Raw genomic sequence first — 13,236 nt, 5'->3', positions numbered from 1 at the left:
TTTTGAATAATTTTTGTGTTTGGTTATAAAACAGCTGATCCAAAAATGGCTGAGTTTGCAAAATCTTACTGCATAAAATTCTTTCAGTAAACTCCAGTAAGTTTGTTGTTATTGAACTGTCAAACTTGCTCTCTCACTTGACTGGATTTTTAAGTAAACAGACAACATTTAGTAACATTTGGTAACCATTGTTACCAAATATCGAGTAAACAGACAGAGCTAATTTATGACAAACACTAGGGTACATCTCTACTAATTGAAAACATATGTTTATTGCTAAGAAAAAGCCGCGATAAAGTTTAAATGTTTGATTTGTATTTGACAGAAATTAATTTCTCCCAATTAGGCGTTATTTCTGAAATTTAACTAACAGTTCAATTATGCGGGAATGTGAAAATTTTGATGTGCAATATAAATATATTGTCTACCCCAAAAAATAGTTTGTAAACACCAGGTAAAGACAAAATCAAAAACAATTTCGATTAGTTCAAGATTTATATTGTTTCTGCTCCAGAATTGCATGAAACTATAATTTTTTCAATATCATAAAGGAAAAATTGTGTATCGTAATAATTTCTCGTAATAAATTCTTTCAAGCTCTGAAACAGACATATTCAGTAGAGTTGGGCAATTTAGTTCACTTAGCGGATCGATCTTTCTCGTTCCTTTTTTAAAAAGGAACTAGTTCCTTAATATAGTTCCTTTGCTCCATACAGTTCCTTTGCTCCAAATAGTTCTTTTGCTCCATATAGTTCCGACTCCTTCATAGTTCCTTTGAATCTCTATCTCTCTTTCATCTTTCATTTTAATTATTTATTCGTTCCTTTGATCCATACAGTACCTTTGCTCCATACAGTTCATTTGCTCTTTATAGTTCCTTTGCTGTTTATAGTTCCTTTGCTCCATACAGATCCTTTGCTCTTTATAGTTCCTTTAATCCATATAGTTCCTTTGCTCCATATAGTTCCTTTGTTCTTTATAGTTTCTTTGCTCTATATAGTTCCTTTGCTCTTTATAGTTCCTTTGCTCCATATAGTTCCTTTAATCCATATAGTTCCTTTTGTTATGTCACCCTGTTGCCTACGTCATATTACACGAATCACCAATGTAAGTGCAACATTGCATGACGATCATATGTGTTGCTGACGTGTCAGGATTTGATTGGTTGCTGCATTTTTGCAAATTGGCGATCCCTAACCAGCCTGCAAATGACTTTCGCGTCATTCTCGAGAGTAGCGGACGGCGAGATAAGACCGTAAACGTAAACGAAAAGAAAAGAGGAGAAACAAAAAGAAAAAAATAAAGTAATAAAGAGTGAAGAATATACATCCAAATGGATGCACTCTAAAAATAAAAAAGTGTGTGTTTTTCTTGAATTAATATTGAAATTGTTCAATATTTTTCTTAACTGGTTGGGTTAATTTGTGCAAACCCAACAACAGTGAAGAGCCGCCACCGAGGCGCTGGGACTGTACCAGTGAATTACACGTGATGGTGCACGCGCGGTTGGGTAACGGTACAGTGAGTTTTTTTTTTACTATACAACAAGTTTAGTTCGAGTATCAGTAAACCCACAAACATTCAATAGAAAAATAGTGCCGCCAAAATTTATTAACCCAGTTCAGACTTAACCAACTCAAAATTCATCCGCCCACCAACTTTCTACAAAAACCCAGTGCCGTCAAAATCAAATAACCCAATTCATACCGAACCATCTCATAAACCAGTACACACCAACATTCCTTAGACAAGCTAGTGCAATCAAAATATAATAATCCCCGTTCAGACCTAAACATTTCGCAAAACAGTTCACACATCAACCTTTCAGCAAAGAAATTGTGCACCACCATCCAACCAGCTGTACCTCAGTTATCCCATAGCCCAGTACATACACAGCATTACATAGACAAATTCATACATCATCATCAATAGCCTGAAATTCAACCCACATCAACTGCCGTTATTAATTCAACTACCGTTACCCTCAGTCGCGCAGCTTGGATCCATGGCAATTGTAAGTAAATCCGTAGAAGACCTAACAGGGATCAAATTTACTGTAGACGGATATTAGAAAGATGTCCTGAATTCTGATTGGCAGCAGTGTCCTCCTACCTTTACTATTAATTAATTAATCATAATTTATACAGACGTTATTATAAATACATTATTATACATACATTATTATTCATTTATACATACAATATTGTTACGAATATAAATTTAGATTTAAGTTAATTTAGATGAATTCCGTTAATTTAAGAATTTTAATTGTAACGTAAATTTCTACTACGCAGTTTATTTGAATAACTTCACAACAACAACTACTGTATAGATTTTTCTACATCCTTCCATTTCCTCTTTCATTTTCTATTTTTGTTATTGTCGTACAATTCTTGTTAAACGTCATTCCTCTTTCTTTGTTATTCCCTCGCCTGCATAAAATTCTTTCAGTAAACTCCAGTAAGTTTGTTGTTATTGAACTGTCAAACTTGCTCTCTCACTTGACTGGATTTTTGAGTAAACAGACAACATTTAGTAACATTTGGTAACCATTGTTACCAAATATCGAGTAAATAGACAGAGCTAATTTATGACAAACACTAGGGTACATCTCTACTAATTGAAAACATATGTTTATTGCTAAGAAAAAGCCGCGATAAAGTTTAAATGTTTGATTTGTATTTGACAGAAATTAATTTCTCCCAATTAGGCGTTATTTCTGAAATTGAACTAACAGTTCAATTATGCGGGAATGTGAAAATTTTGATGTGCAATATAAATATATTGTCTACCCCAAAAAATAGTTTGTAAACACCAGGTAAAGACAAAATCAAAAACAATTTCGATTAGTTCAAGATTTATATTGTTTCTGCTCCAGAATTGCATGAAACTATAATTTTTTCAATATCATAAAGGAAAAATTGTGTATCGTAATAATTTCTCGTAATACATTCTTTCAAGCTCTGAAACAGACATATTCAGTAGAGTTGGGCAATTTAGTTCACTTAGCGGATCGATCTTTCTCGTTCCTTTTTTAAAAAGGAACTAGTTCCTTAATATAGTTCCTTTGCTCCATACAGTTCCTTTGCTCCAAATAGTTCTTTTGCTCCATATAGTTCCTTTGAATCTCTATCTCTCTTTCATCTTTCATTTTAATTATTTATTCGTTCCTTTGATCCATACAGTACCTTTGCTCCATACAGTTCATTTGCTCTTTATAGTTCCTTTGCTGTTTATAGTTCCTTTGCTCCATACAGATCCTTTGCTCTTTATAGTTCCTTTAATCCATATAGTTCCTTTGCTCCATATAGTTCCTTTGTTCTTTATAGTTTCTTTGCTCTATATAGTTCCTTTGCTCTTTATAGTTCCTTTGCTCCATATAGTTCCTTTAATCCATATAGTTCCTTTTGTTATGTCACCCTGTTGCCTACGTCATATTACACGAATCACCAATGTAAGTGCAACATTGCATGACGATCATATGTGTTGCTGACGTGTCAGGATTTGATTGGTTGCTGCATTTTTGCAAATTGGCGATCCCTAACCAGCCTGCAAATGACTTTCGCGTCATTCTCGAGAGTAGCGGACGGCGAGATAAGACCGTAAACGTAAACGAAAAGAAAAGAGGAGAAACAAAAAGAAAAAAATAAAGTAATAAAGAGTGAAGAATATACATCCAAATGGATGCACTCTAAAAATAAAAAAGTGTGTGTTTTTCTTGAATTAATATTGAAATTGTTCAATATTTTTCTTAACTGGTTGGGTTAATTTGTGCAAACCCAACAACAGTGAAGAGCCGCCACCGAGGCGCTGGGACTGTACCAGTGAATTACACGTGATGGTGCACGCGCGGTTGGGTAACGGTACAGTGAGTTTTTTTTTTACTATACAACAAGTTTAGTTCGAGTATCAGTAAACCCACAAACATTCAATAGAAAAATAGTGCCGCCAAAATTTATTAACCCAGTTCAGACTTAACCAACTCAAAATTCATCCGCCCACCAACTTTCTACAAAAACCCAGTGCCGTCAAAATCAAATAACCCAATTCATACCGAACCATCTCATAAACCAGTACACACCAACATTCCTTAGACAAGCTAGTGCAATCAAAATATAATAATCCCCGTTCAGACCTAAACATTTCGCAAAACAGTTCACACATCAACCTTTCAGCAAAGAAATTGTGCACCACCATCCAACCAGCTGTACCTCAGTTATCCCATAGCCCAGTACATACACAGCATTACATAGACAAATTCATACATCATCATCAATAGCCTGAAATTCAACCCACATCAACTGCCGTTATTAATTCAACTACCGTTACCCTCAGTCGCGCAGCCTTCTGTTGTTGGATCCATGGCAATTGTAAGTAAATCCGTAGAAGACCTAACAGGGATCAAATTTACTGTAGACGGATATTAGAAAGATGTCCTGAATTCTGATTGGCAGCAGTGTCCTCCTACCTTTACTATTAATTAATTAATCATAATTTATACAGACGTTATTATAAATACATTATTATACATACATTATTATTCATTTATACATACAATATTGTTACGAATATAAATTTAGATTTAAGTTAATTTAGATGAATTCCGTTAATTTAAGAATTTTTATTGTAACGTAAATTTCTACTACGCAGTTTATTTGAATAACTTCACAACAACAACTACTGTATAGATTTTTCTACATCCTTCCATTTCCTCTTTCATTTTCTATTTTTGTTATTGTCGTACAATTCTTGTTAAACGTCATTCCTCTTTCTTTGTTATTCCCTCGCCTGTATATGTGTTGTTGTTATTCCTCTTTCTTTGTTATTCCCTCGCCTGTATATGTGTTGTTGTTATTGTTTACTCAATGTAAGTTTGTATGTGTGTTTGTTGCATTGGTAGATTGTTCGTGATCTAGGTGTTACCAGATCGTCTAGAAACTTCTGTAGCGACAAGCAAGGCTCATATAAATAGGGGAAATGGAAAGGCAGTGAGTCAGTTGTGAATCAGATCGCGAATTGAAACCGTCGTGTAAAGTAAAGTGCAAAGTAAAGTTGTGTGAATAAAATCATTGTAATAATCGTAATCCGAAAGAACCTGCGTTTTATTTGGTACGAATTGTATCGGGAAATAAAACAACGTCTACACGGGATTTAAGTGAAATCCAAGAACGTAACAATTGGTGTCGGAAGTGAGATTACGATAATACTACGATGAAGTTTAAGGATCTACGGGTGGAAGACTTGAAGAAGGAGCTCAATAAATTGGAATTGTCCTCTACTGGCAACAAGGCTGAACTACAAAAACGTCTGTTGGATGAGTTCGAGCGCCGTGGTATGAACATCGATACATATGAGTTTGACAGTAAGGATGAAGTGGATTTATCGGAAATGGGCGAATCCAACGGTGGGGAAGTCTCGTCAGTAGCTGCCAGGGGTGACGATTTCAGAGAAATGCTGGCTAAAATGTTTGAAGAAAATTCCAGAAGGAGCGAAGAAAACACGAGACGAATGTTCGAACAGAATTCCAGAAACTTAGAAGAAAACACGAGAAGAATGTTCGAAGAAAATTCGAGAATAACGAACGAGAAACTCGAGTACATTACAGAAGTTATTGGAAGGAGAGTGGAAACCGTGGAGGTCCAAATTAAAGAGTTGGATAAGAAAGTGCAGTCGGTTGACGAGAAATTTCTGGTCCACGACCACAGGGTTACGAATCTGGAGAAGAAATTGTCGGAATTGGAAATTAAAGGTGGTCCGGTGCGTGTTCCCGATAACACACTAAAAATCAAACCTCCTGTATTCGACGGCTCTACGTCATTCAATGTTTTCAAGTTACAGTTCGAGACAGTGGCTTCTAGAAATTCGTGGAACGACAGCGACAAAGCGGTTGCACTACTTCTGGCATTGAAGGGCAGTGCTGCTGATGTTATACAGAGTATTCCTGTCGCTTCTAGGAACAACTGGAACGTAAGTACGGTGGCGAACATAAACAAAACATCTACCTTATGGAATTAAGGGGAAGAGTACAGAGGGCAAACGAGACGTTACAAGACTTTGCAGCTGAGGTGGAACGTTTGGTGCTAATGGCGTATCCAGGAGAGAATCACCCATTGCTGGACCGTATGAAAATCGAAACCTTTGTGAATGGCATACGTGACCCTGAGATTAAATGTGCAACATATGCGTCACCAAAAGCGTCGTTTGCCGAAACTGTGTCGTTTGCCCTTGCCCAAGAGACGGCAAGAATGATTGTTAAGCCCCAGACCCACAAGATTAGCCAACTGGAGACCGAATGTTGCGAACACAAATATCTCGTTAACTTGATCAAGGACGCCATGAGGCGGGTAATAGAAGAAACAAAGTTAGTAGGGATGACTAAGCCCAGGGTTAGATGCTACAACTGCGATAAAGCAGGTCATATTGCGCGCGAATGCAGAGCTAAGCGCAAACGATCCAGGTCATCGTCACCACCTCCAACGAAAGATGGTAGAAGAATGGCTCAACAGTCCACCAATGAGTCACCGTTAAACAGAATCGAACACAGAGAAGGCGGAAAACACGGTAATGCTGATGCCCTGTCTCGTCGGCCATGCAAGGTAGAATACAGGCACTGCTCAAAGGCCGAGTGCAAAGAGAATATCGTTGATGTCCGACGATTGCAGTTTGAGTCGGGTGAAGATTGGTCGACGGAACAACGAAGAGATCCCATTCTGGGCAAAATAATTTCGGCCATAGAAACGGGCAAGCGACCTAGTCGGAAAGAAATTACCTCCGAAAGCCCTCTTTTAAAATCCTATTGGGCCCAGTGGGACAGTCTACATATAAAAGATGGTTGCCTATATTGCAAATGGGAAAGTGAGGACGGTAAATCTCACCGGAACTTGATCGTCGTCCCAGACTCCAAAATAAGAGATGTCTTGTCGGAGTTTCACGATGGGCCAAGTGGAGGACATCTTGGCATAGCAAAAACCGCTGAAAAGGTAAAGCAGAGATTCTACTGGGTCGGCTGTCAAAAATCCATTGCCGACTGGATCGCCAATTGTGAAAGGTGCATAAGAGCTAAAGTATAATTCAGGAGCCCCTTTTGAAAGAATCGCAATGGATGTAGCTGGACCTTTCCCAACAAGCGACTCTGGGAGCCGGTATGTCTTAGTGGTCATGGATTACTTCAGTAAATGGCCAGAGGTTTATGCTATCCCAAATCAAGAAGCCAGGACAATTGTGGATGTGTTCAGCAAAAATTGGATTTGTCGCTATGGTGTTCCATCGGAGGTTCATTCCGATCAAGGTAGGAACTTTGAATCAGCGATCTTCAAGGAAATGTGTGACTCCTACGGAATCAAGAAAACCAGAACGACGCCTCTACATCCACAATCAGATGGCATGGTGGAAAGATTCAATCGTACCCTGGAAGAACATCTACGGAAAGTGGTGGACAGTGGCCAACGAGACTGGGATGAGCATATTCCCAAGTTTTTACTGGCTTATAGATCGGCCATTCATGATTCCACATCCCGGACCCCAGCCAAAGTTCTGTTCGGAAATGAATTAAAGCTACCTGGCGATTTGATATTCGGTGCTACCCCAAACGACGATGTGAACAAAGATGAAGACAGTCAAAACTCCTTTAGTAAAGTCCACGATGCAGTCCGACATCGAATAAAAATGGTTAGCAACCGCATGAAGGCAAGGTACGATCGAGCGGCAAATACCGATGGGTTTCAAGAAGGGCAACTGGTACTATTGTTCAACCCACAACGAAAGAAAGGACTATGCCCCAAATTGCAAACGCACTGGGAAGGACCGTACAAGATTGTCACGAAAATAAATGACGTCGTTTATCGCATCCAGAGGAGCGACAGTCCCAGGTCGAAGATGAAAGTTGTACATTTGGAGCGGCTGACCCCCTACGGAACGGGAACTGTGCCTATTCGGGACGAACAGGCTTAAGCGGGGGGCAATGTTACGAATATAAATTTAGATTTAAGTTAATTTAGATGAATTCCGTTAATTTAAGAATTTTAATTGTAACGTAAATTTCTACTACGCAGTTTATTTGAATAACTTCACAACAACAACTACTGTATAGATTTTTCTACATCCTTCCATTTCCTCTTTCATTTTCTATTTTTGTTATTGTCGTACAATTCTTGTTAAACGTCATTCCTCTTTCTTTGTTATTCCCTCGCCTGTATATGTGTTGTTGTTATTCCTCTTTCTTTGTTATTCCCTCGCCTGTATATGTGTTGTTGTTATTGTTTACTCAATGTAAGTTTGTATGTGTGTTTGTTGCATTGGTAGATTGTTCGTGATCTAGGTGTTACCAGATCGTCTAGAAACTTCTGTAGCGACAAGCAAGGCTCATATAAATAGGGGAAATTGAAAGGCAGTGAGTCAGTTGTGAATCAGATCGCGAATTGAAACCGTCGTGTAAAGTAAAGTGCAAAGTAAAGTTGTGTGAATAAAATCATTGTAATAATCGTAATCCGAAAGAACCTGCGTTTTATTTTGTACGAATTGTATCGGGAAATAAAACAACGTCTACACGGGATTTAAGTGAAATCCAAGAACGTAACAATATTATACCGTTTTATTCCATTTTTTTTATGTAATCATTGTTAAATACGCCTCGGCGATCTCCCCATTTCAAAATTAACCATATTCTGATATTTTTTTTTTTTTTTTGATAAATACAGTCGTAGCGACGAACTTCTACATCACATCGAGCTCGATAGAAAAAAGGAAATTTATTTCAATCTGAATTTTAAACCATTATAAACCCAAATATTTGGGGAAATCACCTGAGAGTATGTTCTAAATTCAGTCCTGGTATATTTCTTTAGTTTCCTAAAGCATATTTGTAAATCATTCATTTATATTACATCATCCTAAGGTTTAAGAAAAACTTAATCTTGAATATTATTGAATCCAATTGTTATTAGATGTAACTACTTTAAGCTTATAGGGTATAACCTTTGAATAAACAATAAAAATGTTATCGAATTATGAATTTAAATGAAAGGTTTGACCTATGAATTAATTGGTAAATAAAGAAAGGTAATGTAAAGGTAATTGGGCAGCCGTAATTAAGTATGGGGGTCCTCATGATTCAGAGGCAAATTCCACCTCTGTGCGATGCAATGTTTGCAACAATTGGTGTCACCTGAGGAGGTGCTCAGGTCTCACCTCACACCGCGACTGGTCACACAGCTTCATTGCCAGCTGTTGCCTGCAGCCTTCGACATCTAGCACCTTAACTCCAACAGCCCCGAGAAATTCCATCCCTTCTCAGCAACCTGCCCAGAACTCCAAGTGGAACTGTTCGGTTTGCGGGGAAATCATACGGAGAAATATGACATCTGTAAGGTGCAATGGTTGCAGAAACTGGCGCCATTGGAATCCAGGCTTTGTAGCCGATTGCTGCACTAACAATCCAGCAATATCCGCTAGAATCCAGTGGAGTCCTTCCAGTACTACGGCTAGCACTCCGTCTAGTTTTCCATCCAGTAGTACTGCTACTAGTGTGAGTACTAGTGGTAGAGCTAGTTATTCCGTTAGCTCTTCCTCCAGTTCTGTTGCTAGCTCCCCGGCTAGTTTTCCGTTAAGCAGAACTCCTACCAGTTCCAACGCTGGTAGTTCCACTAGTTGTTCTATTAGTGATTCGCGTACTACGGCTCATACTGGTAGTGAAGTTAGTTATTCTACTAGCTTCTCTTCCTATTCTACGGCTAGCACTCCGTCTAGCCATTCATCAAGTAGAATTCATTCTAGTGTTCCGACTAGCACTCCTTCTAGTCATCCTATTCCAACAACGAATGCTCAAAACTTCCCATCCAGACAACAGCGTTACAGGCAGGTTTTCCGTTCGCCGAATAACTCCGCCCGCCTGCCTCAACAGCAGCAGTCCATGCAGGGGAGTGATCCAAATACCTCATTCCTAATCATGCAATTTAATTGTAATGGTCTTAGGAATAAGGTAATTGAGATCACAAACTTCATGCATGAAAACAACATCCTCATTGCTGCCTTGCAAGAGACGAAGCTGACCAGTAGTTGTTCCTTATCCTCCTCCGGGAATTAAAATATCATTCGGCGAGACAGAGATAGAGACCATGGCGGGGGACTCGCATTCATCATCCAGCGAGATGTCAGATATACTCTGACTACCCCTCAGTCTCCTTCCCAGTTTGATCATTTCCTGGAGGTTTTGAGCATTTCAGTTCATTCCGACGATGCTGAAATTGAAATTGTCAATGTATATATTCCGCCCGTCAACAGCATTGGGGCTAGTTATCATCCAAGCATCATCCATCTGCTGCAGGGAGATAATAAACTTGTTCTTGGCAATTTCAACGCTCATCATGAGATATGGTATTCTCAACTTCCAAATGATCCTCGCGGTGTTCTTATTGCAAACCAGATATACGAGTCCGATTTCGCTTCCATCAATGAGGAATCCTCTACCAGAGTCACTGCCAGGTGTTCGAGCTCTCCGGACATTTCCATCGTCAGTCCATCGCTCCTTCCATATACTTCCTGGCAAACCAAGGTCGCTTTAAATTCAGACCATATTCCCATCCTGGTCACGGTAGAGAAACCCAGCGATTTCGTAGAGCCCGATCAGCGTACTTTTATGAATTATAATAAAGCCAACTGGCACGGCTTCACAAAATTCATTGAGGACTCCTTAAGTCCTATGCCGCCACCCGTATGTGCCAGAAAGGGTGAGAAGATTTTCCGAGAAAATATTCAAAAAGCGGCTAAACCCTTTATTCCTGCGGGCAGAATTCCTCTAATGAGACCAAATTATCCATCCAGGGCATCCAGATTGGCACAGCAACGCGACCAACTCCGTGCCGAAAGCCCCGCTGACGACAGAATTCCGCAGCTTAGCGCTGAAATAGATGCTCTAGTCCTTGAGCACAGGCGCTCTAAATGGTTAGAAAACCTTAACCACTGCAACATAAATTCCAAGCAGCTATGGTCCACAATTAAGAGTCTATCTGGTTCCAAAAGAAATAAAAATCTCCCTGCTATTTCCTTCGATAACATTCAACATTCCGATGCCAAAAAATGTGCAATGCAGTTCTGCCGCCAATTCATTGAGCATCCATCTTCGCAGAACAGGACCAAGCGAGCAGTTATCCGGAGATCCAAGAATCTTAAAAGAGACTTGCAGCCACTATCATTTACATCCAGCGAGGTAGAGGCAATTATCTCCAAATCTAAACCATTCAAAGCCCTTGGTCCAGACGGCATATCCATGTTCATGTTAAAGAAGCTTGGAGCAATAGGGCTGGGCTATCTGACCAAAGTCCTCGAGTTATCGATGTCACAGTTGGTAATTCCTGACATTTCGAAAGTTGCCCGGATTATTCCAATCCTAAAACCTGATAAATCCGCTACTAATGGGGAATCCTACCGCCCGATTTCTCTGCTGTCACCAGTAGCCAAGGTTTTAGAGTCACTATTGCTTCCGTCCCTGTAACAGCATTTCGTTCTTGCTCCCCACCAACACGGTTTCAGGGAATCATATAGCACAACAACGGCTTTGCAAGAAATTACTTCCAAGATTGCGAATGGCCTCAATCAGCGACGACCACCGGAACGGACCATTGTGGCAGCTCTAGATCTGTCCAAGGCGTTTGATACGGTCGATCATTCCGAGCTGATTTCCGATATCACAAATTCCACCCTACCATGTGATATCAAACGTTGGCTTGCCAACTACCTTAATGGGCGGCAGGCCTTCGTTGAGTTCCGTGGCCAAAAATCCAAATATCGCAAGATCAAAATGGGAGTACCGCAAGGCGGTGTCCTTTCTCCCATTTTGTTCAACATGTATCTTGCGAAACTCCCCATTCCTCCACCAGATGTTTCAGTGGTGTCGTACGCCGATGACTGTACGATTATTTCGTCCGGCGTTAACATTGATTTTTGATTGATTTCCAACTATCTAGCCACCATCACCAACTTCTTCCGGGAGCGCAATCTAAAATTATCCACTGCAAAGTCTACCGTGTCACTTTTCACTTCCTGGACGCGAGAAGTCAATCTAGAACTTGACATTTCCGTTGAAGGTAGGCGCATCCCCACCGTCCATAATCCGAAAATCCTTGGGGTGGTCTTCGATAGCCTCCTTCATTTCTCCTCGGACGTCAACAGATTGTCGATAGCGAACGCTTTTATACGATGAAATCCGTGCATCCAACACATGCCAGGACTTCAGGCGCTATCGCTTTTTCATAGATGACATCCAAGACGTCATTCCATCGGACGTCATATAATGAAATCCGCTAACTGGCGGTCTCCGAGATGGCAATAACACACAATAGTCCTACAACAACATCCTCCTGCAATTTCGGAAAGTGAGAGGCTTCTTCCTAGGCAAATCCGTTCAATTCTGGCACAACTAAGGTCCGGATACAGCAATGTACTCAACTCGTATCGAGAGCGCATTGTCCCCGGAACCCTAAACAGGTGTCCCTCCTGCCAGCAAAGCCCTCACGACACACACCATTTATTGAATTGTCCGTCCGAGACTACGAGTCTATTGCCCATAGACTTATGGCTAAAGCCATTAGAGGTGGCACAATTTCTCCGGCTACCCTCTTCAAATCCGAATTCCTAATTAATTAATTAATATATGTTCCTTTCCTTCTTCCGTTTTCTTCTATCAACATTTTCAGGAAAGAACTTTCGTCAACAGCCAACCTGTTACAACAACAACCAAATAGGAAAAGGAAATACCCATATATATATTTTGAAAACGCTGAGCTATTGTGGTTAATACGAACTCGTGATATTTACATCATCAATTTTTGTGGCAAAAACGCAAATTGAAAATCCAAGATAACGTTCAGCTTTATACAGGCATTTCCAACTCTAATTCAATCATTGGATTTAAAAATATCTAAAGCCATATATTTCGATTGGACGAAGCATTTAAAGGACTGGCTTAAATTAATCTTGCTGTTAAAAAGAATCGAATAGTTGTCAATCACAGAAATATTAGGCTGGCAAAACTCGAGAATGATGAAAATTCCTAACTCCAAGACGGAAACAGGCGAACACTGCAAAAATAGATTAAGAAATCCGGAACAATATTGCAGCAATCTATTATTATTATTTTGATGGTTCACACACATTTAATTTCACTACATTTTAATGAATCGTGGGGTATGAAATGAAATACTAATTGAATTTACTATAGCAAATCGGCTTCCAGATCCTTCG

Source organism: Musca vetustissima, unplaced genomic scaffold (assembly GCF_032173495.1).
Source record: "Musca vetustissima isolate MV318-11 ecotype Yass unplaced genomic scaffold, APGP_CSIRO_Mvet_v1 utg197628, whole genome shotgun sequence".
Classification (NCBI taxonomy): Eukaryota; Metazoa; Arthropoda; class Insecta; order Diptera; family Muscidae; genus Musca; species Musca vetustissima.
The sequence above is the reverse complement of the archived record's forward strand: the minus strand, read 5'-3'. Positions refer to the sequence as shown.